Below are 26,259 nucleotides of genomic sequence, written 5' to 3'. Positions count from 1 at the left end.
ATGTTTGAAAAATTGATTAAGGTCTTCTTGACGACTGCAAAAAACAGAAACTCTTGTTCCTGGTAATAAGAGATTCCATTCTTGTAGCCTTGATACCAATAATTTTACCTGCCTCTTTTGACAATTTCAAATCTCTGACCAAGTGACTCAGATCAGCTTGACTGAACAGATGTGGATTAGATGTAGAAGGCTCAAAGTCTGGGTCTGCAGCAGTTTCATTTTCTACTGACATTGTTAGTTCATCTTCGTCATCCTCCATTGTCCATACTTTGGGCGGCTTTGGAACACGAAGACTTTCATCGTGTGGCACTGGTCTTATGGATGAAGGAAGATTAGGATATTATATTGATTTCTTGTTCTTTGCTGAATATCCTGTTACATTTGTAAGGCAGAAGTAGCAATCTGTTACATGATCTCTCTGCTTTCTCCATATCATTGGGACAGCAAACGGCATTGAAGGTCGTGATCCTTTCAGCCATACTCTAAGTATGTCAGTATTGTCTTTTGATTCCTCCCCTGACCAGGAGATGTGGTATGCTCCGTGAACGGTCAGCCGAATGATTCACTGTGCCTGCGTGGAATTCGCATAATAAGTGCTTGCATATGTGTAGATCAGCGATTTATGTTGTTTCAGTGGAAAATTCAGAATATTCTGTTTCAGAAAAATTTCATATATGAGTTTTTAGAATTATGGCAGAATACTATAATGTTTTGTATCATTTCTCAAAAGCCTTATCTTATAGGAAAAATCTGAAGTCATTTCATGAAAAAAAATCTATCAGGGACACTCAAAATTGTCCAAGGGACAAAACCTTGGTAACACAGTGTAACATTTCCCACATGTCTACATTGCATCTGCTTAATTTTTTTAAACATATTTTTTTGTTAGGAAGTTAGAAGAGTTAAAATTTGATCAGCAATTTCTCATTTTTCCAACAAAATTTACAAAAACAATTTTTTAGGGACCACATCCCACTTTAAGTGACTGGGGGGGGCTTATATGAGAGAAAACACCCAAAAGTGAAACCATTATAAAAACTGATATACAAGAAACGTTGTCTCCAGCGATCACAGGAAATATGATTCTTAAAACTTAACGTTTATTTGATCATCATATAAAAAAGCTTTTTAATATGATCAAATTAACATCAAGTTTTAAGAATCAGTTTTTACTGTGGTTGCTGGAGACAACGTTTCTTGTACATTGGATCATTGGATTTTTTATACCTCCAGGACCAGGGCAGCTCCGTGCGCTGATGACCAGCCAAAGAACCTGGACCTAATGGGGTGAGCTGAACTTTTTCCTTATTATAAAAGTTGCACCCCTCAAAGTCCTCAAAACCACATTCAAGAAGTTGATCAACCCTTTAGGTCACAAATGCAACATGATATCCACAGTCTACTCCAACAAAATTTACACTGGAATAGTCAAATGGTGCTTCTTCTCTTCTGAGCCTGGCCATGTGTCAAAACAGTAGTTTCCAACCACATATTGGGTTATTGGGTATCCCTGTACTCAGGAGAAGTTGCAGAACAAATTTTTGGGTGCAATTTTTTCCTTTTAACCTTGTTAAAATTAAAAATTTGAGGCTAAACAGCAATTTAGTAAAAAGAATGGGATTATTCATTTTTTTTTCTTCTAGTTTTCAATAAATCTTGTGACACACCTTAAGGGTTAACAAACCTTCTGAATGCGGTTATAAATACTTTAAGGGATGCAGATTTGAAAATAAGGTCTTTTTTTCTGGGTTTTCTGTCATACAAGCCCCTCAAAGTTACTTTAAAAGGGATGTGGTCTCTAAAAATATAGATTTTGGAAATTTCTTGAAAAAATTAGAAATTGTTAAAAATGTTTATACTTTTAACATCCCAACAAAGAAAGTGTTTTAAAAAATGATGCTGTTGTAAATTAGACATTGGTAAAAGTTATTTATTAAATATTTTGTGTGGAATGACTATCTATTTTAAGAGCATAAAAATTCTTCTGAGATTGCACATTTTTCTACATTTTTATCAAATTTTCGATATTTTCATAAATAAACGCAAATAATATCAACTTATGTTTGCCACTATCATAAAGGACAATGTGTCACAAAAAAAAATTTAGAATCACTTTGCTACAGTGGGGAAGAAAGTATTTAGTCAGCCACCAATTGTGCAAGTTCTCCCATTTAAAAAGATGAAAGAGGCCTGTAATTGACATCATAGGTAGACCACAATTATGAGAGACAAAATGAGAAAATTAATCCAGAAAATCACCTTGTCTAATTTGGCAAGATTTATTTTGCAAATTATGGTGGAAAGTAAGAATTTGGTCATTAACAAAAGTTCATCTCAATATTTTGCTATACAGTATATCCTATGTTGGCAATGACAGAGGTAAAGTGCTTTCTGTAAGTCTTCACAAGGTTGGCATACACTGTTGGTGATATGTTGGCCCTCCATGCAGAGCTCTTCTAGAGCAGTGATGTTTTGGGCCTGTCGCTGATCAACACGGACTTTCAACTCCATCCAAAGGTTTTCTATGGGGTTGAGACCTGGAGACTGGCTAGGCCACTCAAGGACCTTCATATGCTACTTACGAAGCCACTCCTTCAACGCCCTGGCGGTATGCTTGGAATCATTATTATGCTGAAAGACCCATCCACATTTCATCTTCAATGCCCTTGCTGATGGAAGTAGGTTTGCACTCAAAATCTCACTATACATGGCCCCATTCATTCTTTCATGTACACGGATCAGTCGTCCTGGTCCCTTTGCAGAGAAACAGCCCCATAGCATGATGTTGCCACCCCCATGCTTCACAGTAGGTATCGTGTTCTTTGCATGCAACTGAGCATTCTGTCTCCTCCAAACGTGACAAGTTTTGTTTCTACCAAACAGTTCTACTTTGGTTTCATCATAAAAATGGATAAAAACAAAGGAATATAATTAATAGTGGGGTCCCAATATGAAATCAAATTATTCTGTGAAAAAAATATTAAAAATAATAAATAGATAATGAACACCCACCAAGAGTAAAACTGGACCAAATATAGTTAATATAGGATGAAACCAAGGAAAGAAAAAGGGGAGAAAAAAATGATTATGAAGTCCAAACGGTAATGCAATTAAAATGTAAATTTTATTAATAACTTCAACAACATGAATAAAATGGGAGCCAAAATAGGAATCAATGTGCATTAATCATGCAAATAGGTAAATTAAAAACAAGGCCGCACATCCACAATTGAAAAAAGGGGGTATAGACCCAAGAATGTAATATGATCAAGAAATACGGTTAATAGTGTGGTGAACAAAATAATATGTGTTAAAACACAACACCACATCACAAGAAAAAACTTAAGTTTTTTCAGTTATTTCTTGTGATTTTTTTTGAGATCTCTTGCACTTAGCACTTTATTTTTTATATATTTACATTTATATTTATGTGGCCTTGTTTTTAATTTACCTATGTGCATGATTAATACACATTGATTCCTATTTTGGCTCCCATTTTATTCCTGTTGTTGAATATATTAATAAAATTTACATTTTAATTTCATTAACTTTTTTACTTCATGATCGTTTTTTTCTCTCCTTTTTCTTTCTTTAGTTTCATCAGACCATATGACATTCAACCATTACTCTTCTGGATAATCTCTAGCAAACTTCAGATGGGCCTGGATATGTACTGGCTTAATCAGAGGGACTCGTCTGACACTGCAGGATCTGAGTTCCTGATGGTGCAGAGTGTTACTGATGGTAGCCTTTGTTACAGTGGTCCCAGTCTATGCAGGTCATTCCCTAGGTCCCCCCGTGTGGTTCTGGGATTTTTGCTCACCATTCTTGTGATCATTTTGACCCCACGGGGAGAGATCTTGCACGGAGCCCCAGATCGAGGGAGATTATCAGTGGTCTTGTATGTCTTCCATTTTCTTATTATTGCTCCCACAGTTGATTTCATCACACCAAGCTGCTTGCCTATTGCAGATTCAGTCTTCCCAGCCTGGGAAACAATTTTGTTTCTGGTGTCCTTCGACAGCTCTTTGGTCTTCACCATAGTGGAGTTTGGAGTGTGACTGTTTGAGGTTGTGAACAGGTGTCTTTTATACTGATAACAAGTTCAAACAGGTGCCATTACTAAAGGTAATGAGTGGAGGACAGAGGAGCCTCTTAAAGAAGAAGTTACAGGTCTGTGAGAGCCAGAAATCTTGCACGTTTTTAGGTGACCAAATACTTATTTTCCACCATAATTTGCCAAATAAATCTTGCCAAATCAGACAAGGTGATTTTCTTGATTTGTTTTCTCATTTTGACTCTCATAGTTGTGGTCTACCTATTATGTCAATTACAGGCCTCCCTCATCTTTTTAAGTGGGAGAACTTGCACAATTGGTGGCTGACTAAATACTTTTTCCCCACTGTATTTGTTAATACTTTTATTATCATTGTACCCATAATTGCATATTCCAATAATTACAAGATGTAGAGGCGCTATCATTATTGATCATGAAATAAGAATAGTATAAGACAAAATAAAGGGTGGAAGGGTCTTAAACACATATGAAATGTGGTGCATGTAATGATAGACAGCTTTGTAGTGTAAATTGTGCCATAATTTGGCGCATCAATAGATCCCCATTGTGTTGTCTTACAAGATGACTATTAACAAATATAACCACTGAACCACCTAGAAATCTTAGGTGTTATTGCATTTTTCTCTGCTTTTTGGTTTAGTGTAAATTGCGTGGGTGACTAAACACTACGCTGTAATTACATTTGCAAGTTTGTCATTAGTTGTCTTCTGGTGACATCAAGACACTTGGTAACTTGCTGACCTTTTTCTGATTATTCTCAATTAAGGGAATTACTTGTCATGCACATTAAAGCAATTGTTCATGGTAATCCCAAATGTCAGCCTCATCTCTGCAATGTGATCCAAAGCTGCCTACAGTTTTGGAGAAATCGGAATTTGCAACATACTGTGTTTTAGATATCTGCCAGGTAAACAAATGCTTCATTATTTGAATAGGAAAATAAGAGCTTCCCTCTGAGAGATGTATTTTCCTTTCCAGTGGGTGTTATTAGACATAGGCTTTCCTCAGATGTTCATTCAACGGCGCTGCCAGTCTGAAGTGACTCATTAGTGTATTACACGATCAATAGGCCCTGGGTTTCCCTATGACTTAAGCTGTTTCTACAATACACTGCAAGTTCTTTACTAGATTATTCTTTCTGAAGTAAAAAGGGCATAATACTAAGCTAAAAACATTTATACGATGGTTCGTTATTAGTGATGCGCTAACGTGCTTAGATAAGGTGTTATCCGCCATGCTTGGGTGCTAACCAATTGTCTTCGACGTGATAGAAAAATATGCTCGAGTTTCCGCAGCTGCATGTCTTGCGGCTGTTCGACAGCCACAACACATGCAGGGATTGCTTGTATGTTAGGCAATTCCTGCATGTGTTGCGGGGACTCAAACATACTTTTCAAGCATACTCGGATAACATTTTATACGAGCACGTTCGCTCAACACTATTTATTATATTAAAGTTGAAATTCAGGTTCTGCAGCCGGAAAATAACACCGCTCTAACAACAATTTATGTTTCACATTTCCCATTAACTAATCTAACTGAATGCCCATATCCGATCTATAATTTAGATGTTTTAATAATAAAAAATTCTAAAAGCTTGTACTAATGATTGGGACTCATTTCTGCAAACTGTTGCAGTCAAAAAGTATAAGTACAGGGCCACCTTCTTTTTGTAAAGTAATGGCTCGTAGTGTATTCCCCATAGAGGGTTTAAGGGGAGGGCCGCATGACTCAGGAGGTCGCTAGGCCGTATTTTGGGTGGTAAGGGGTTAATGTGAGGAATAGAGTTTGGGCGCGAATTTATGGGGGAGGAGTATAGGGTCAGGGGGATAATGTGGGATTATTTGATTGGCTTGTGGGAGGTATCCCTGTGGTGGGTACATAAGGTGAGGCGCAGTTGGGGGTAGTTAATTTGGGATAGTTTTAGCGTATCTTGAATATCTGTGGAATCCTGAGGAATGGAGACTCTTGTCCAGAAGATCCAAGCCTTAGCTGAGAGCAGGGGACAGCAGTGGCTCCAGGACCAACTGCAGCAGTGAAATGCTGAAGAGAGTGCCTCCAAGGTGGCTGCTGCTGCAATGCCTCAGAGAAGTGCCAGGAGGTCAAGACCATCAGAGAGCCTGGAAGTGACTTCCCGAACCAGGCAACGGTTGCAAAGCCCCTCCAGGGACCTCTCCGTATCGCCGATGCAGCCCCAGCCTCCATCAGCCACGTGCCGCTCTGGAGGGATTCCACGGCGTCGGCCTGGTCCAGGAGCTGGGGTGGGTGACATTGCTGGCTCTTGCCCCCTTGTGATGTCAACCTGGTCATTATGGTACCACTGACCAGGAAGTGTGGCCGGCACAGATGAGCAGGGCCTCTGCTGCTGCAGGGAGGATGGAGCCATCAAAAGAGCGGCTGGTGCAGCCACGGCGGACCCAGGGAACAGCCATGGGAAGGAGATCAGACCAGTCAGTTGGAGCTGACCCTGAAGAATGCCAGACGCAGGGAGCTGTAAGAGGCAGGAGGGTTAATTGGTCAGTTGGAGCTGACCCAGAAGAGCGGCAGGCGCAGCCACGCCGGGCCCATGCATGCAGCGGGGAGTAGGAAGGAGTCCCTGTCAGCTGGAGCTGACCCGGATGAGCGGCTGGTGCATCCCCACAGAACCCTGGCTGAAAGACCAGTGTAGGGGGCTAGGAGACGAGCTACCCTGGATGTTGGCAGCATCGAAGGCCGGTGCGATGTCCACAGGAGAGGGCAGATCGCTGCCAGGGATGCGGGCTGCAGGCGTGCAGTTGAAGTCTCTCCTCCTCCCAGACGACGGGCTATTGTGGATAGGAGGTGCAGGTCTAGCGATGGGTTGACTACGTCGGGTTTACCTGGCGATGTCCCCAAGCCTGACTCTGCCTCAGAAGGAGAGGGCTAGATTTCATCTGGCAGTGAAGAAAGTGAGGGCGATCGCCGCGGAGGACATGAAACGGCTGTTACGAGGCTTCCTCGTAGTCGACCTGGTAAGTTGCGTGGTTTATATGTGTCTCAGGGGAATATAGATGATGTGGATTTGAGGGAGCAGTATTTTCAGAGGGGTATGGCGGCTAATAGTGTGGCGGGTAATGAACATGTAAGCAATGTGGTGTCAGCTTATGCTGAGTCGTTTTCCTTTTGAATGAGTGGACCCTCTGGGCCGTGGCACTCACCCACCTAGGGCGAGCTGACCTAGTGAGAATCCACCCCCTATACAGGGAGTGTCAGGGGCAAGACCAAGGGGGTGAGCCACCACAGCAGCTGGACCAGACGGCCGGCTCAGGGAAGCAAGACAAGGCGAGACAAGACGTTACTTCAAGGAAACTTCATTAAGGAACACTTCTGGGTACAACAGGTGCAAAATGTGAACACACAAAGTACATAAAGCAAGATGCGTGCAAGGGCACGCCGAGGTCCAAGGCATGAGGAACACTTCAGCAAGGTGCGTGCAAGAGCACGCCGAGGTCCAAAGCATGGTACGTGCAGATGGTAGACAGAGGCATGAGGACATCGGACTCCGGACAGCAGGCAATGATCAACCGGGACATCAGGTTCTGTAGCTCTGAAGGTGATCGGCAGGTTCCGGACATCCGGTAAGCAAACCAGGGTTCCATGCAAGGAGATAAAACAAAGGTAGAAACAGGATGCATGTCAACGAACACGCCCGGGTCAGGTTCACAGGACGGAGGCCTGCGCATGCCAAGGGGCATGCCAGGGACAGGTACAGGGACGGTGGCCTACGCGTGCGAAGAGACACGCCAGGGAGAGATACAGGACGGACACCTGCGCGTGCAGAGGACACACCAGGGACCAAGATAGGGTACAGTGGCATCGGAATCCGGGGTGCTGGCATTGACCGACAGGGTCCAGGAATCAGACTGCGGAAATCAGCTCCGGACATCAGGCCGCAGTCATCTAGATCCTGACCTCTGGCAGCGGTTGGCAGGTTACGGAATCCGGCAGGCAAGACAGGGTTCAGAGCAGAGCAAAGTAAGCAAAAGACTTTGTGCAAGAGTAGCACGAAAAGGCACAGTGCGAAAACCAGCGTGCGTGCAAGTGAGCACGGAAACCACGGCTGGGGCACCGGCAGGCGGTACCGACGGTGGCATAATCAGGCGGGCACGACTTACAGGCGGCACAGCTGCGGCTCACACAGCCGGTAACCACTATAGCACTGGACGGCGGGCACGGCTGAGGCACACAGGTGAGCACGACTAGAGGCAGCACGGCTGAGGCACAACAGGCAGGCACAGGGCGACCAGTCGCGTGCACGAGGGCATGGAGCCACAAGGCAGGGCTAGGCAAAGGTACAGGACAGAGACGCATGCGAAACAGCACGGCAAAGCCTAGTACGAAAAGTGCAAGGGCGCACGAAACATCAGAGACAAGGCATAGGGTAAGAGGCAGAGTCCTGCGCATGCAGAGGGCATGCCAGGGGCAAAGTACAAGACGAGGCCTGTGGAGAGACATGACAGGGACAGAGTCTAGCAGCGGAGCGTAGGCCAAAGCCCAGAGCCGGGCCAAGGGAGAGCCTTGGGACTAGACAGAGTAAAGAGCGGAGGCCTACACGTGTCGAGAGGCACGCGAGGGACAGGGTACAGAACGGAGGCCTGCATGTGTAGAGAGACACGTCAGGGACAGGGTACAGAGCGGACGCCTGCACGTGTAGAGAGACACGTCAGGGACAGGGTACAGAACGGTGACCTGCACGTGTAGAGAGACACATCAGGGACAGGGTACAGAGCAGAGGCCTGCACGTGTAGAGAGACACGTCAGGGACAGGGTACAGAGCGGTGGCCTGCACGTGTAGAAATACACGTCAGGGAAAGGGTACAGAACAGAGCATAACAAGGAAGCATAGCGAGGACAAACAAAGCATGAAGGACAACACGAGACAAGAGACGGAATATGAGCACGGAGCGTGTGCAGAGACGCACGACAGAGCAAAGTGAAAGGGCACAGAATAGAGGGAGCAACCCAGCAGACCAAGCAGCCATGCAGGAAAGCAACACAATACTCAGGCCCTGAGCATAGGAAGGGGCGGTCTGATATAGGGCATAGCACCTCCACTTCCGGGTCAGGACCAGGGAAGAACTTCCAGTTCAGTCCTCCAGGATCACAGGGAGCAGTCACATGATCAGGATTCCAGACATGCAGGCATGATTGCAGAAACAGTGCTGAAACCTAGGCAGGTCACATGATCAGAATTCCAGACATGCAGAGATGATAGCAGAACCAGTGCTGAAACCTAGGCAGGTCACATGATCAGAGTTCCAGACATGCAGAGATGAATGCAGAACCAGCCTCTGCTGGAACATAGGAAGGACACATGAACAGGGGTTCTAGACATGACGAGACGATCACAGAAGGCAGAGCAGAAACGCAGGCATCCCGCAGCTCAACAGTCATGAGGTGAGTGTGCACAGTGCTCTAGGGAACATGCAGGATAGCAGACATGAGATGCGCGTGCTCACTGCTCCAGAGGTCATGAGGCAAAACAGACATGACAGACATGGCGAGCATGACAGTGTGGGTTTTTTTGTCACCTGTGCCAGGTCCTAGCGGAGTTTGGCAGGGTAGCGCCGGAGGTTCGGTGTCAGTGGTGGTTGTGGAGACCTCAGTGGCTGTTAGTAGAGGGATTTCTGCACCAGTTGCTGCTAATGAGACAGTCGTGTCACCAGCGGCTGCTGTGACTCCAGTGGATACAGTACGATTGGATGACAGAGTGAGAGGCAAAGTTTATGTGTGCTTTGATGGCCCCTTAGGGGCTCATTTTAAGCAGGAGGTGCGAGAAAAAATATAGAAGGACGAGTACGTGGAAATGTTTTTTCTGTTAGGCTACTTTCACACATCAGTTTTTTGCCGTCAGGCAGGATCCGGCTATTTTTAGAAAAAACGGATCCGGCGTAAATTTTGGAGAACTGTAGAAACGGATCCGTTTTTCTGCCGGATCCGTCTAGCAGGTTATGTCTGTTTCCTGGGGGCTGGCCAATTGGATCTGAGCATGCGCAGAATTAAAAAAACGGATCCGGTGGCTAGACCCGTCTTTTTCTGGATCCGGCGCCCATAGACTTTCATTGTGGCAAAAAGCCGGAAGCGTCGGATCCGGCGCTTCCGGCTTTTTCGCCAGAGACAAAAAACATTACAGTAGCCATTTTTTCCAGACGCCGGAATGAGACAAGTAGCCGAATCCGGCAAAAAACGGATGAACCGCAATGCATCCGGCGCGATCCAGCGCTAATGCAAGTCAAAGGGGGAAACCCGGATCCGGCATTGCATTTCGCGGGATCCGGTTTTACAAAAAAAAGTTGGATCTCGCCTCATGGCGCAAAACGGATGTGTGAAAGAGGCCTTACCGTTAGAGAAGTTTAATCTGGACAGTGAAAAGCCTGATGAGAGTAAGAAGGATGAGGAGGAGCGCAGGCGTTATCACCTTATTCCTCGCACTTTTCTGAACTGGCTGCAGGCGTTTACCATGTTAGCAAGTGTCATTGTGGAGAAAGCTCCTGAGAACTGTTCTGTGTTGTTCTGTTATTTAGATTCCATTAGTGAAGCATACCAGGTTTATGGTGGGAGGGCCTGGCTGAGTTATGACGAACAGTTCAGGCAAAGAAAAGTGGTCGGTCTGAGTTTACAGTGGGACCACAAGGAGATTAGTTTGTAGTTGCGGTTGCTGGCAGAACCGAAGTTGGCCTCGCAGTCCTTTCCTGGGAGTAGCGGGAAGGCGCTGCCAATTCAACGGCATCCTTGGGAGGTTCCCGAAAGGGTGTGTGCTGGCAGTTTAACGAGGGGGAATGCCGTTTCGGCACATCCAGTAAGTATAAGTACGAATGTTCAGGCTGTGGAGGGTCTCACAGCCACTCCAAGTGATTTAACAATCAAGCGAGGCTTCTTCAAAAAGGGAGGACACTAGTGAGAATAGATTGAATGCTTCCATTTCAAAATAGGTATCCAGATAGGCAAGCGGCTGTGTTGTTTTTCGATGGTTTTTGTTTTGGCTTCAGGATTCTGTCGGCTGTAGTGCCACATTCGGTGCAGCTTAAGAATTTGATTTGCGGATGCAGTTGTTAAGGAAAAAATGGATAAGGAGATTACATTGGGTCGCATGGCTGGTCCATTTTTGGAGCCCCTGTTATCGTGTTTATGTGTTTCACCACTTGGCGTTGTGCCCAAAAAGGAGCCTAACAAGTTTAGGTTAATCCATCACTGTCGTACCCTCAGGGCAGTTCAGTTAATATTAGTATTGATCCAGATTTGGCGTCTATATCGTATGTTTCTTTTGACAAAGTCATGGACTGGGTGCGGAGGTTGGGAAAAGGATCTCTCGTGGTAAAAACGGACATTAAGTCCGCTTTTCATCTGCTTCCTGTGAACCCTGAGAGTTTTTATTTACGCGGTTGTTATTGGGACGGCCAGTATTACGTGGATTGTTGTTTACCGATGGGTTGTTTGATCTCGCGTTCCTATTTTGAAAAGTTTAGTTGTTTTATTGAATGATTAGTGAGGGAGGAATCCGGCTTGGATTCAGTATTGCACTGGGGCTATAAAAGGGTGTGCACGCCGACCGCCATCTTACTTCTGCTGATCTTAGCATAGTGAGAGGTTGCTGCTGCTGATTCTGAATAAGGGAGAGCGTTAGGAAGGGAAGAAGAAAAAAAAACTGCTTCTGCTGGTAGTGATTTTCACTGTACAACAGTTTGTGTGCAGTGACAGGGGAGGATATATTTTTGTGTATCAGATCTGTTGGTTATTAGGCTGCCTTATAAGGCTCCCTGATAGCTGCATTGCTGTTTGCACACTGCTGTGCAAACTGCTTTTTTAAAAGCAAAAATACTTTTCTTCCTCTTTTCTGCACAGTTACCATGCGTTCATTTTTCCACACTTTTGTGTGCAGCAGTCCTGCTTATTAGGCTACCTGCTGCCATACTTGGACTGAGAGCATCATTGTCAGCCTCCTAAAATCTCTAGGGAGATTCAAATTCTCCCCAATACTATACACACCTTGTACCTTGTCATACACCAGCCTATTTCAGCCTGTTAAATTGAGGTGTAATCTAAAGTGGGCCTGAGATAATAGTTCAGCCTCCTAAAATCTCTAGGGAGATTCAAATTCTCCCCAATACTATATACACCTTTCACCTTGTTTTACAGTACCATATAGCTGGTGGTATTTTGGGTACATTTTCCCAAAAATGAGGAAGTATGGTGGAAGAGGCCATGGAAGTGGGCGGGGGTTGCCAGCTGGTACTGATGGTGGTGGTGCATCTGCTGGTAGTGGCAAAAGCTCAATAGCACCTAAGGCAGGAGGTGTTGAGCCCGTGTCATCGTCTGGCTCCACAAGGCCTCGAAGGCTCCCTTTTCTGGGAGTAGTTAAACCACTTTTAAAGCCGGAGCATCAGGAACAAGTTTTGGCTTACATTGCTGACACAGCCTCCAGCTCTATCACCTCCTCTTCTGAAGTTTCAAAAAATAAAAGCACTGAGTCATCAGTGGAGGCTCCTGGTCAGGAACAAAACCTTTCCTTGTGTCCTTCACCCCTACCAAAAGTGAAGGATGCGGCAGGCCACACTACAGATTACTACATGGAGCGTTTTTCACATACCATGCCTGGGTTATAAAGTCAAATCGTGAATTCTCCAGTCCAAGATGAATCTGACATGGAGTGCACTGATGCACAGCCCTGCTAGATTTTTCTGGTTGTACATTCACTCAGAGCACTACATTGTCCTCATAGTGTACTGAGCCACAATCTGACCCTGATGAAACTCAGGTGCCCCTTCCCGCATACTATACCACCTTACACGGTGACAAAGAGGAAGGTGCAGATGAAAGTGCAGGTTCCTTGAGCAGGCGGAGGGGGGCATACTCATGGGCGACGGCACTGGCACAGGGCCTCTCATAGTAGGCAAAAGTGTCTCTGCCAGTGGGAGGGCCCACCCGCCGTCAGACACACCGCCGTACTATGAGGGGCCCTGTGCCAGTGCTGTCGCCAACGAGTGGGCCCCCCTGCTTGCTCAGGATCACAGCACTTGCAAAGTTTAATTACTTACGTCTCCCTGCTCCACCGCCGTGACATCTTCCGTGTTTCCTGACATTGACATTCTGGTCAGAGAGCACGATGACATCACGTCTGTATGCCCTCTGCCTAAACAGTCCAAGTGCAGAGAGATGGAAGATGGGGACGATGAGGAGTCCAGAGTACAGGGATTCCCTAGCGAAGAGACTTATTTAATTGTTTTAAAGGTTGGGAGCAATTTTTGGGGAGCACTATACTCTGGAGAATGATATATGGGGCCCACCATACACTGGAGCATTCCAAAGGTGGACATCAGACACTGGAGCAGCATTTACAGGGCCCATTATACACTGGAGCATTAGAAATGGGGCCCATTATATATGGAGCATTATTTGGGCCCATAAGACAGTGGAGCTTCATCCATGGGCCCCTCATATACTGGAGCATTGTAAATAGGGCAGATTATATATGGAGCATTATTTGGACCAATCGTACACTAGAGCATCATCCGTGAGGCCCATCATATGCTGGAGCTTTCCAAATGGGAGACATCAGACACTGGAGCAGCATTTACAGGGCCCATTATACACTGGAGCATTAGACATGGGGCCCATTATATATGGAGCATTATTTGGGCCCATAAGACAGTGGAGGTTCATCCATGGGGACCAACATATACTGTAGCAATATGTGGAGCTCATCATATACTGTATCGAACATTTTATGGGACCAATTATTCTGTATGGAGAAATATATGGGCCTCATTACTCTGTATGGCGCACTATGCGGTGGCCATAATACTGTATGGAGTAATATACTGTCCGTTTTTGGAGCTATTGGAGAATTTAAAATGGATATCAGTCATGTGATGTAAGAAGTGAAGTATTTTTCATTTTACTATACCTCTATTTCTCTGCCGTATCAGAGGATCATGAATTGTGGCATGTGCTAAAGGAGCCCAGTGACACTCTTTGGCCCTGGGCCCACGAAAATCTGGAGCCAGCCCTACCCCCCACAACTTTAGCCAAATAACCCCCAGTTTTCAATGCCTAACTATTATTATAAAGTAAATTAAGGTTGACAAGCTTAAGTAATAAGAATTGATGTTTTTGGCATTAAAATGGGCACTGTAGGTGTGTTTCCTGTCCTCCACTCACTGCCGACTTTTCTTCCCCATTGACTTGCATTGGGTTTCGTGTTTCAGTCGGCCTTCGACTTTTCACGATAATCGGCCGATTGCGTTCGACCCGACTTTTGCGAAAGTCGGGTTTCATGAAACCCGACTCGACCCGAAAAAAGGCAAAGTCGCTCATCTCTAGTCAGGATGGAATGCCACTTGCCAAAGGACAAGTTGTTAGATCTGAAGTTTTGTGTGCAGGAGGCATTGCGGGTGAAGAAATTGCGCCTGCGCCAATTGCAATCTCTTTTGGGTAAGTTGAATTTTGCATGTAGAATCTTACCCATGGTGTCATGATCCAGACCGGGTTTTCCCTGTCTCTCCTTTTCCCGGTCAGGTCATATCAGGGGTTACTTTTCTCTGCCTTGTTCTGGTTTCAGGTCTGCTATTCTCTGCGCTGCATCCTGCAGGCAGTGTAAGTTATATTTCCAGCCTACGGCGTGTGTAGGTGACTCTGGAGAACCCCTGGTTTGTGCTTCCTGCATTTAGCTGACTTTGCTTGTGTCTGTGTTCTCTGTCCCTGCCTGTCCCGTCTCTGTGTGTCCTTGTGTGTTTGGATTCTCGACTCAGCTTGGGCTCTGACCTGATTCTGTGTCTTCCGTCTGATACCTCATCTATTGACTGGCACTGACCTATTTGCACTCCTCTGAATCTGCGTTTGTCATTTACCTTTGTACTTCGCTACTCTCTGCTATCGACCCGGCTGGCTGACTATTCTGCTGCCACCTGGTGATAGCCTCGCTGCAGTTCTGTAGTTCTGCTCTGTGCAGGACTTCTGATCATTCTCCACTCTGCTGCCATCTAGTAGAGTTTGCACTACTCTGCAGCTACCTGCAGTGCTGCAGCTTGACATTATAACTGACCATAGACAGTTTGTTTTTTCCTTTTTGCTATGGATTTGCTTCATACCCTTGCGGATCAGATGTCAAATTTAACTCAAATGATGCAGGACTTGTCTGTGGAACATAGATCTCTGGCTACTTACACTAATCAACACCAGAGGGAACTTACTGAGATGTTTAAGTCTGTTCAGGGTTCTATGACACAATTACCCTGTAAGCACTCGGACTCCATAGATATCTCTTTACTCTCTCCTGAATCTATTGTCAGGCTCCCTGATATTTTCTCCAGGGAAAAAGAAGTTCTGTACATTCAGAGAGAGTTGTAAGCTGCTTTTTTTCCTTAGACCCAAATCTTCAGGAGATGAGAGTCAACGGGTGGGGATAATCATTTCTTTACTCCGGGAGGGTCCTCAAACTCAGGCTTTTTCTTTACCTATGACTGCTCCTGAAAGTGTGTCTGTGTATAACTTCTTTGAGGCTTTAGGACTGATTTACGATGAACCAGACTGGATCAGCGTGGCAGAGGACATGATCATGGGTCTCTCCCAGGGTAAGCTCACTGCCGAATGGTGTTGTTCGGAGTTTAGACGGTGGTCCACCGAAGTTTCTTGGGACGATTCTGCGTTAAGATATCAGTTCAGGAGAGGACTGTCAGATCATCTCAATGACGCTCTGGCTCTCCATTTGCCACCCAGCTCATTGGAGAAGGCCATGACTCAGGCAATTCATATGGATCAGAGGTTGCGGGAGAGAGGAGTAATCCAGCGAGAGGATCCTATACATCTTGTTAAATCCGAAGTGATTTAACTACTACATGTGGGGACAAATGACACCGCAAGAAACGACCTGGAAACCATCTGCAGAGACTTTGAAGACTTAGGCAAGAAAGTGAAAGAACTGGGAGCGCAGGTGGTCTTCTCTTCCATCCTCCCAGTGTATGGCCATGGAACAAGGAGGTGGAATAAGATTCTGCAGGTGAACAACTGGCTACGTCGATGGTGCCGTCAGCAACGATTTGGATTCATGGATCACGGAGTGAATTACCTTTACGATGGACTGCTTGCTAGAGATGGGGTGCACCTTACGAAGACTGGAAAACATGTATTTGGAAGTCGCCTTGCTACACTTGTAAGGAGAGCTTTAAACTAGAACAACGTGGGCAGGGAAGCAAAAGACCAGAAAAAGCCATACACCTGACAAATGCTATTGAAAACTCTGCTATTAGAAGTGGAAAGGAAGAACAAAGACAAAAGAATCTAATTAATAAAAAAATTGGAGAAAGAGAAACCAATCACAAACTAAAATGTTTCTATACTAATGCACAAAGCATGGGCAACAAACAAGGAGAATTGGAACTACTAACACAGGAAAAGAAATATGATGTCATTGGAATCACTGAAACTTGGTGGGACGATACACATGATTGGAATACAAGACTAGCAAATAAGTTGTATCCTTCAAGAAACAGACTTGATAAACGAGGAGGAGGTGTCGCATTGTATGTTAGAAACGCGTATATCTGCACAGAGATTGAAGCTTCAGAGACTGGGAGTTCTGTGGAAACTGTTTGGGTAAGAATACAAGGACAGAACAATGGAAAGGACAGCATTGTAGGCATTTACTACAGGCCGCCTGTGCAAGCTGAAGATATGGATGAACTCTTTATGCATCAAATGGCCAAGTTCTCCAAAAAATATGACATAGTTGTCATGGGAGATTTCAACTATCCAGACATTTGTTGGGAATCTCTCTCAGGCAAAACTAACAGGTCAAGGAAATTCTTATCCTCTCTTGCTGACAACTTTATCTTCCAAAAGGTAGGGGAGAAAACAAGGGGAACTGCTACCTTGGATCTAATCCTTATAAACAGGGAGAAAATGGTTGAGGAGGTAAAAGTGGCTGGGACCCTAGGAGGTAGCGACCATGCTATTTTAGAATTTTGGATAACTAGAGGAGGAAGACCTGTGAAGACTCAGATGTCAAGGTTAGATTTCAGAAAGGCATATTTTAAGGGATTCAGAAAGAGAATTGGAGGGATCCAATGGCTGGATATCCTTAAAGACAAAAATGTCCAGGAAGGACGGGAAATCTTGAAAAATGAAATTCTCAAAGCACAATTGTTAACAATACCGAAAAGAGGGAAGAATAGGAAGCATTTAAGGAAACCAGGATGGATGAACACAGAACTTAAGCACATGCTAAAAAGGAAGAAAAAAAATGTTTATAAAATGGAAAGAGGGAGGCATATCTAAAGAAGAATATAATGCTGTCTGCAGAACCTGCAGGGCACAAATAAGATTATCTAAAGCTGAAAATGAATTGAGGCTTGCAAGAGATGTCAAAAGCAATAATAAAGGATTTTGGGGATATGTCAAAAGTAAAAGAAAAGTCAAAGATGCTATAGGATTTTTACAGGTTGAAAATGATGAAATGGTAAGACAGGATGTTGAGAAGGCCGAACTTTTAAATTCCTATTTTGCATCTGTTTTCTCTCAGAAAGGAAACGTAACATCAACTGTTCTTCACTGTCCTATTAAGGGTATAGAAGAATCCAGGATATCTATAAACAGAAAGATAGTGAGGAAACACTTAGCTAACCTAAATGAATTCAAGTCTCCAGGACCAGATGAATTACACTCCAGAGTACTGAAGGAGATAGCAGAAGAAATTTTTGAACCCCTCTCCATAATCTTTGAAAATTCTTGGAGAACAGGAGAAGTCCCAGAAGACTGGAGAAGAGCAAATGTTGTTCCTATCTTCAAAAAGGGGAAGAAGGTGGACCCAGGCAACTATAGGCTGGTGAGTCTGACTTCTATACCAGGAAAGATCTTTGAACAAATTATTAAACAACATGTATCAGTACCTGGATAAGAATGAAGTGATTAAACAGAGTCAGCATGGGTTTGTAACCAATAAGTCATGTCAGACTAACTTAATTTCCTTCTATGACAGAATCACTGATTGGGTGGATCAAGGAAATGCTGTAGACATAGTATATCTTGACTTCAGCAAAGCATTTGACAAAGTATCTCATACAATCCTTATTGAAAAAATGACTAAGAATGGAATGGGCAAGGCAGCTGTTAGGTGGATTCATAACTGGCTTAGTGATCGGACCCAAAGAGTGGTCGTAAATGGCTGCACATCCAGTTGGAAGAATGTCTCAAGTGGGGTACCACAGGGCTCTGTCCTGGGCCCTGTATTGTTCAACATCTTTATCAATGATTTAGATGAAGGAATTGCGGGTAAACTGATTAAATTTGCTGATGACACAAAGCTAGGAGGGATAGCTAATACTAGAGAAGAGAGAGAGAGGATTCAAAAAGATATAAATAAACTGGAGAAGTGGGCAGCAACTAACAGAATGGTTTTTAACAGGGAAAAATGCAAAGTACTACATCTGGGCAATAAAAATGAAAAAAGCATATACAGAATGGGAGGAATAGGGCTAAGCAACAGCACATGTGAAAAAGACTTGGGTATACTAATAGTTCACAGACTTAAAATGAGTCAACATTGTGATGCAGCAGCAAAAAAGGCAAATGCAATTCTAGGATGTATTAACAGAAGCATACAGTCTAGATCACGTGAAGTCATTATTTCCCTCTACTCCTCTTTGGTCAGACCTCATCTGGAATATTGTGTCCAGTTTTGGGCACCACATTTTAAAAAAGACATCAACAAACTGGAGCAAGTTCAGAAAAGAGCGACCAGAATGGTGACCGGTCTGCAAACCCTGTCTTATGAGGAAAGGTTGCAGGATTTGGGAATGTTCAGTTTGCAAAAGAGAAGACTGAGAGGAGACTTAATAGCTGTCTACAAATATCTAAAGGGCTGTCACATTGTAGAAGGATCAACTTTATTCTCATTTGCACAAGGAAAGACTAGAAGCAATGGGATGAAACTGAATGGGAGGAGACACAGATTAGATATTAGAAAAAACTTTTTGACAGTTAGAGTGATCAATGAGTGGAACAAGCTGCCACGAGAAGTGGTGAGTTCTCCTTCAATGGAAGTGTTCAAACAGAGGCTGGACAGACATCTGACTGGGATGATTTAGCGAATCCTGCTTTGAGCAGGGGGTTGGACCAGATGGCCCAGGAGGTCCCTTCCAACTCTACGATTCTATGATGCCCTATACGGAACCTATGGAGGTTGGGGCCACTAATCTCAAGGAGAAGGAGAGGAAGGGACAACGTGAAGGGAAGTTATGTTTTTACTGTAGAAGTCCAGAAATTGGAAAAAGGATTGCTCCTCTTGCCAACCGAATAACAAGCGGCCGAGTCTGGGTGGTTGTCGAGGAGGTCACCCATACTCTCGAGTACCTTTTTTTTCATTCCAAAAAATTTTGTTAGAGGTGGAAGTTTGTTGTGGTGATTGCTTCACATCCACTTCAGCTTTTGTAGACTGTCGGTTGTTCATGACCTTTTTGTCTCGAGTCTGGTATCCAGGAGTAAGATAGGGGCAGTTAGGCTTGAGACGCCCAATCCATATCATTGCCATTGATAAGACACCACTGGTGAAAAATGTTGTTAAATTTGTTTCTGAAGAGTTTCTCCTCAAGGTGGGGTCTGTTATGATTGGGTCACCGAGGAGGAAAGCAAGACCAAACTAATCCACAGAAAACCAGAGAGGTTGGTAACTAAGTGGATTGCAGACCCCTGATCCTATCCACACAACTAGCAGTAGCCGTGGAGCGTACCTACGATGATCCTAGACGCCTCAACACAGCCGGAGAACTAAATAAGCCTAAAGCAAGAAAGGGGAAATCTAAACTGCCCCTGAGCAGACCCCAAAGGAATAGATAGCCCCCAAACATATATTGTGGGTGAGACAAGATGAAAATACAAACACAGGTAGGAAAATAGACTGAGCAAACGATGGGGCCCACACTAACTAGACAGGACAGGAAAGGAAAGACTCTGTCTGTAATCATGCAAAAAACCCTGGTTCAAATAATGCCCAACACGTTTGATAGAAAAATACTGAAGTCACTAGATTTCGCCCACTATATCAGCACTCTGGTATATTCTGAAAGCAGAGCAAAAAGAGGCCTATCTAATAAGGGACAAAAACAAACTGGCACAAGCACAAGCCAGAGCTGGCTGAGCACACAAAACTGAAATAGACAAAGCCAGATCAAATGTGAACAATAGCAAAAGAACACTTAGCTGAGCATGCAGGGACTGAGCTAGAAACTAAGACCTCAGGAGGCAGGAAAAAATCACCAGCAGGGATAGAGGGAGTCGACTGTCTTAAATCCAGTCAGAAACTCCAGATCTCCAGTGATCCTTCTCATTATCAGGTGGCAGGCCTCTGTTATTTAGATCAGCTCCATTACCTCCAGTAACCACCAGAGGGAGCCCGGAAATAGAACTCGCAACCCCTCTGTCAATACAACCAGCTCCACTACCTTCACTAGTAACCAAAGGTATGCCAGAATGCGAATTCACAACAGTACCCCCCCTTGAGGAGAGGTCGCCGAACCCTCATCCACGCCACCAGGCCGATCAGGATGGGCCCGGTGAAAAGCACGAACCAATCTATCGGCATGAATGTCAGAAGCAGAGACCCAAGAATTATCCTCCTGGCCATAACCCTTCCATTTGACCAAGTACTGTAGTCTCCGTCTAGCCAAACGAGAATCCAATATTTTCTCTACCTCATATTCCACATTGCCTTTAACCAATACAGGGTCAGGAGGTGCCACCATAGGAATTACTGGCCCAACAAACCTCTCCAACAGAGATTTATGAAACATGTTATGGATCTTAAACGTAACTGGAAGAGCCAATCGAAGCGAAACAGGATTAAGAATCTCCAAAATCTTATAAGGTCCAATGAATCTTGGCTTGAACTTTGGAGACGCAACCTTCATAGGAATATTCTTTGACGACAACCAAACCATATCACCCACTTTAAACCAGGGACCAATGGTCCTATGCCGGTAGGAAAACCGCTGGGCCTTTTCCTGAGAGAGGGATAACTTATCCACCACTTGGTCCCAAATCTGCTGCATTCTCTCAGTGTCTCATTCCACAGTGTCCACACTTGGGCAGGTCGAAGATTCCACTGGCCCTGAAAAAAATTGAGGATGAAACCCAAAGTTACAGAAAAAAGGCGACATCAAAGTGGCAGAACTAGCTCTATTGTTTAGCGTGAATTCGGCCAAGGGCAAAAATGAGACCCAGTCATCCTGATCAGCAGATATAAAACATCTCAAATAGGACTCCAAAGTCTGGTTTGATCTGAGTCTGCCCATTGGTCTGAGGATGAAATGCAGAGGAGAAAGATAACTGAATTCCCAGTTTGGAACAAAAAGTTCTCTCTCCAAAATCTGGAAACAAACTGGACTCCTCTGTCCGGCACAATGTTCTCAGGAATCCCATGCAACCGAACCACCTGTTGTAAAAACAAGGGCACCAACTCTGAAGAAGATGGCAACTTTGGGAGTGGTACAAGATGGATCATCTTAGAAAATCTATCACAAATCACCCAGATAACAGTCATTTTCTGAAAGACAGGAGGAAATAAAAGAAATAAAAATAAGAAATAAAATCCATTGAAATATGGGTCCATGGCCTCTTGGGCACCGGCAGGGGCATCAACAACCCACTAGAACGAAAACAGGGTTTAGACCGAGAACAAGTCCCACAGGACTTCACAAAATTCCTGACATCACGAGATAAGGCAGGCCACCAAAAAGACCGACTCACCAAATCTCTGGTACCAAAAATACCTGGATGACCAGCCAACACGGAGCAATGAATTTCAGACATTACTCTCTTCCTCCACTGATCAGGAACATACAATTTTTGCCATAGGGCAACGTTCAGGTTTGCCCTCCTGAAATTCCTCCAGGGCACGTCTCAAATCAGGTGAGATGGCGGAAAGAACTACCCCCTCATTTAGAATGGTAGTAGGCTCGGTCACAATAAGAGAATCCGCAAAGAAACTCCCAGAAAGGGCGTCAGCCTTGACATTCTTAGTGCCCGGAAGAAAAGAGACCACAGAATTAAAACGCGTGAAAAACAAGGCCCTCCTAGCCTGTCTAGGATTCAAGCGTTTGGCTGATTCAAGATAAATCAAATTCTTGTGGTCGGTGAGAACCACAACTTGATGTCTAGCTCCCTCCAACCAATGTCTCCACTCTTCAAATGCCCATTTCATGGCCAACAATTCCCAATTCCCCACGTCATAGTTACGTTCAGATGGGGAGAATTTTAGAGAAAAGAAGGCACAGGGATTCATTTTAGAAGTCACAGGATCTTTTTGGGACAAAACGGCTCCTGCACCAATCTCAGAAGTATCTAACTCCACCTGAAATGGGAATGAGACATCAGGTTGCCGTAGAACCGGAGCAGAAGTGAATCTCCGCTTAAGCTCCTGAAATGCCGAGACTGCCTCTGGAGACCAATTCACCACATCAGCGCCCTTTTTGGTCAGATCCGTCAGTGGTTTGACAATACCAGAAAAATTACTTATAAATTTACGATAGAAATTAGCAAAACCCAAAAACTTCTGGAGAGCCTTCAAAGAAGTGGGCTGAGCCCAATCATAAATGGCCTGTACCTTGGCCAGGTCCATTTCAATAGCCGACGGGGACAAAATAAATTCCAAAAATAAAATCCTCTGTACACCAAAGAGGCACTTCAATCCCTTAACATACAGGGAATTTTCCCTCAAAATCCGGAACACAGTCCGGACATGTTCCATATGAGAATCCCAATCACTGGAAAAGATCAAAATATCATCCAGATAAATTATCAAAAACTTATCCACAAAGTCCCGGAAAATATCGTTCATAAAAGATTGGAAGACAGAAGGGGCATTAGTGAGCCCAAAAGGCATCACCAGGTACTGAAAATGTCCCTCCAGAGGTATTAAACACCGTCTTCCATTCATCCCCGTGCTTGATGCGAATAAGATTATACGCCCCCCTGAGGTCAAGCTTGGTAAACCAGCAGGCACTTTTAACTCTGGAAAATAAATCAGAAACCAGGGGTAACGGGTGCTGATATTTAACAGTGATTTTGTTAAGGGAACAATAGTCAATACAAGGCCTTAATGAACCATCTTTCTTGGCCACAAAAAAAACTCAGCACCTAAAGGTGAAGAGGATGGTCTAATACAGTGGGGCAAAAAAGTATTTAGTCAGTCAGCAATAGTGCAAGTTCCATCACTTAAAAAGATGAGAGGCGTCTGTAATTTACATCATAGGTAGACCTCAACTATGGGAGACAAACTGAGAAAAAAAAATCCAGAAAATCACATTGTCTGTTTTTTTTCATTTTATTTGCATATTATGGTGGAAAATAAGTATTTGGTCAGAAACAAGCAATCAAGATTTCTGGCTCTCACAGACCTGTAACTTCTTCTTTAAGAGTCTCCTCTTTCCTCCACTCATTACCTGTAGTAATGGCACCTGTTTAAACTTATCAGTATAAAAAGACACATGTGCACACCCTCAAACAGTCTGACTCCAAACTCCACTATGGTGAAGACCAAAGAGCTGTCAAAGGACACCAGAAACAAAATTGTAGTCCTGCACCAGGCTGGGAAGACTGAATCTGCAATAGCCAACCAGCTTGGAGTGAAGAAATCAACTGTGGGAGCAATAATTAGAAAATGGAAGACATACAAGACCACTGATAATCTCCCTCGATCTGGTGCTCCACGCAAAATCCCACCCCGTGGGGTCAGAATGATCACAAGAACGGTGAGCAAAAATCCCAGAACCACGCGGGGGGACCTAGTGAATGAACTGCAGAGAGCTGGGACCAATGTAACAAGGCCTACCATAAGTAACACACTACGCCACCATGGACTCAGATCCTGCAGTGCCAGACGTGTCCCACTGCTTAAGCCTGTACATGTCCGGGCCCGTCTGAAGTTTGCTAGAGAGCATTTGGATGATCCAGAGGAGTTTTGGGAGAATGTCCTATGGTCTGATGAAACCAAACTGGAACTGTTTGGTAGAAACACAACTTGTCGTGTTTGGAGGAAAAAGAATACTGAGTTGCATCCATCAAACACCATACCTACTGTAAAGCATGGTGGTGGAAACATCATGCTTTGGGGCTGTTTCTCTGCAAAGGGGCCAGGACGACTGATCCGGGTACATGAAAGAATGAATGGGGCCATGTATCGTGAGATTTTGAGTGCAAACCTCCTTCCATCAGCAAGGGCATTGAAGATGAAACGTGGCTGGATCTTTCAACATGACAATGATCCAAAGCACACCGCCAGGGCAATGAAGGAGTGGCTTCGTAAGAAGCATTTCAAGGTCCTGGAGTGGCCTAGCCAGTCTCCAGATCTCAACCCTATAGAAAACCTTTGGAGGGAGTTGAAAGTCCGTGTTGCCAAGCGAAAAGCCAAAAACATCACTGCTCTAGAGGAGATCTGCATGGAGGTATGGGCCAACATACCAACAACAGTGTGTGGCAACCTTGTGAAGACTTACAGAAAACGTTTGACCTCTGTCATTGCCAACAAAGGATATATCACAAAGTATTGAGATGAAATTTTGTTTCTGACCAAATACTTATTTTCCACCATAATATGCAAATAAAATGAAAAAAAAACAGACAATGTGATTTTCTGGATTTTTTTTTCTCAGTTTGTCTCCCATAGTTGAGGTCTACCTATGATGTAAATTACAGACGCCTCTCATCTTTTTAAGTGGTGGAACTTGCACTATTGCTGACTGACTAAATACTTTTTTGCCCCACTGTATGACCCTTCTGCAACAACTCCTTGATATAAGATCGCATAGCATCATGTTGAGGTAGCGATAAGTTGAAAAGCCGACCCTTGGGAAATTTACACCCGGGCATTAACTCAATTGCACAGTCTTAACTCCTATGAGGAGGCAAAGACGCAGACTTACTCTCACTAAATACATCAGAAAAATCAGCCAAATAATCAGGAATATCATGAGACTGGGGAGAAGTGGAGAAAACAGGAGTGTCACTAAGAACACACTGACAACCCCAACTCACCACCGACACAGATTTCCAATCCAAAACAGGATTATGAGTTTGCAACCAGGGAAAACCCAGAACAATAGTATCATGCAAATTGTGCAACACCAAAAATTTACAATTTTCTTGGTGGTCCGGGGCGACCCGCATTATCACCTGGGTCCAAAACTGGGGTTTATTCTCCGCCAAAGGAGTAGCATCAATACCCCTCAAAGGGATAGGAGTCCGCAGGGGTATCATGGGAAAACCACAACATTTAGCAAAGTCTAAATCCATCAGATTCAAAGCTGCTCCTGAATCTATAAAAGCCTTAGCGGAAAATGTAGACAAAGAGCAGATCAGAGTAATTGCCAAAAGGAACTTAGGTTGTACACTGCCCACAGCAAATGTGTGCGCAAAATGTTTTTCTCGTTTAGGGCAGACAGAAATAGTATGAGAGGCGTCTCCACAGAAAAATCACAGCTTATTATGCCTTCTAAACTCCTGACGTTGCACCCTAGACAAAACCCCATCACATTGCATGGGTTCAGACGTTCGTTCAAAAGGCGGCAACGCCTCTCGTGTAGTTTTACGCACACGTAAACGCCGATCAACTTGAATGTCTAACGACATAGAATCATCAAGACCAGAGGGAACAGGAAATCCCACCATAACATATTTTACAGTTTCTGCCAAACCCTTCCGCAAGAGCTCTGCTAAGGCTAGTTTCACACTAGCGTTTATTCGACGCAGCGCACGGCACCGCTAAGCCCCGCCCCCTGCCGGCTCCCTGCCCGCCCCATCCGGTCATTGCCGCCTACTATCGCACATGGACGCTTGCGATCTGCGCACCCTATCTTTAGCATAGGGTGCGCAGATCGTGTGCTGGCTGTGCGCTAGTAGGATTTTGGCGTGCGCTTCTACGGCAGACAGCTGTAGCCTGCTTCGGGGACTCCTTGCTACTAAGTCCCGGCTCACTCTTATGCTGCTGTTGTGCCCCCAAGTCTTGTGTGGGAATAAAGTGGTCACTACTTCTATTCCTCCGGTGTCTGCTGCAGGACCATTAGTATCTGTACAACCTCAGGGACCGGGCCCCGGCCTTGCGCTTAGAACTTGAGAAGGGGTTTCCTCTAACCCTAGTCCTTGTTCTCTTGTTCTCCTCACATTCCGTGCTAATCCTT

This window comes from Dendrobates tinctorius, unplaced genomic scaffold (genome assembly GCF_039654945.1).
Source record: "Dendrobates tinctorius isolate UK_male_01 unplaced genomic scaffold, ASM3965494v1 ptg000003l, whole genome shotgun sequence".
In the NCBI taxonomy this organism is placed as follows: Eukaryota; Metazoa; Chordata; class Amphibia; order Anura; family Dendrobatidae; genus Dendrobates; species Dendrobates tinctorius.
The sequence above is the reverse complement of the archived record's forward strand: the minus strand, read 5'-3'. Positions refer to the sequence as shown.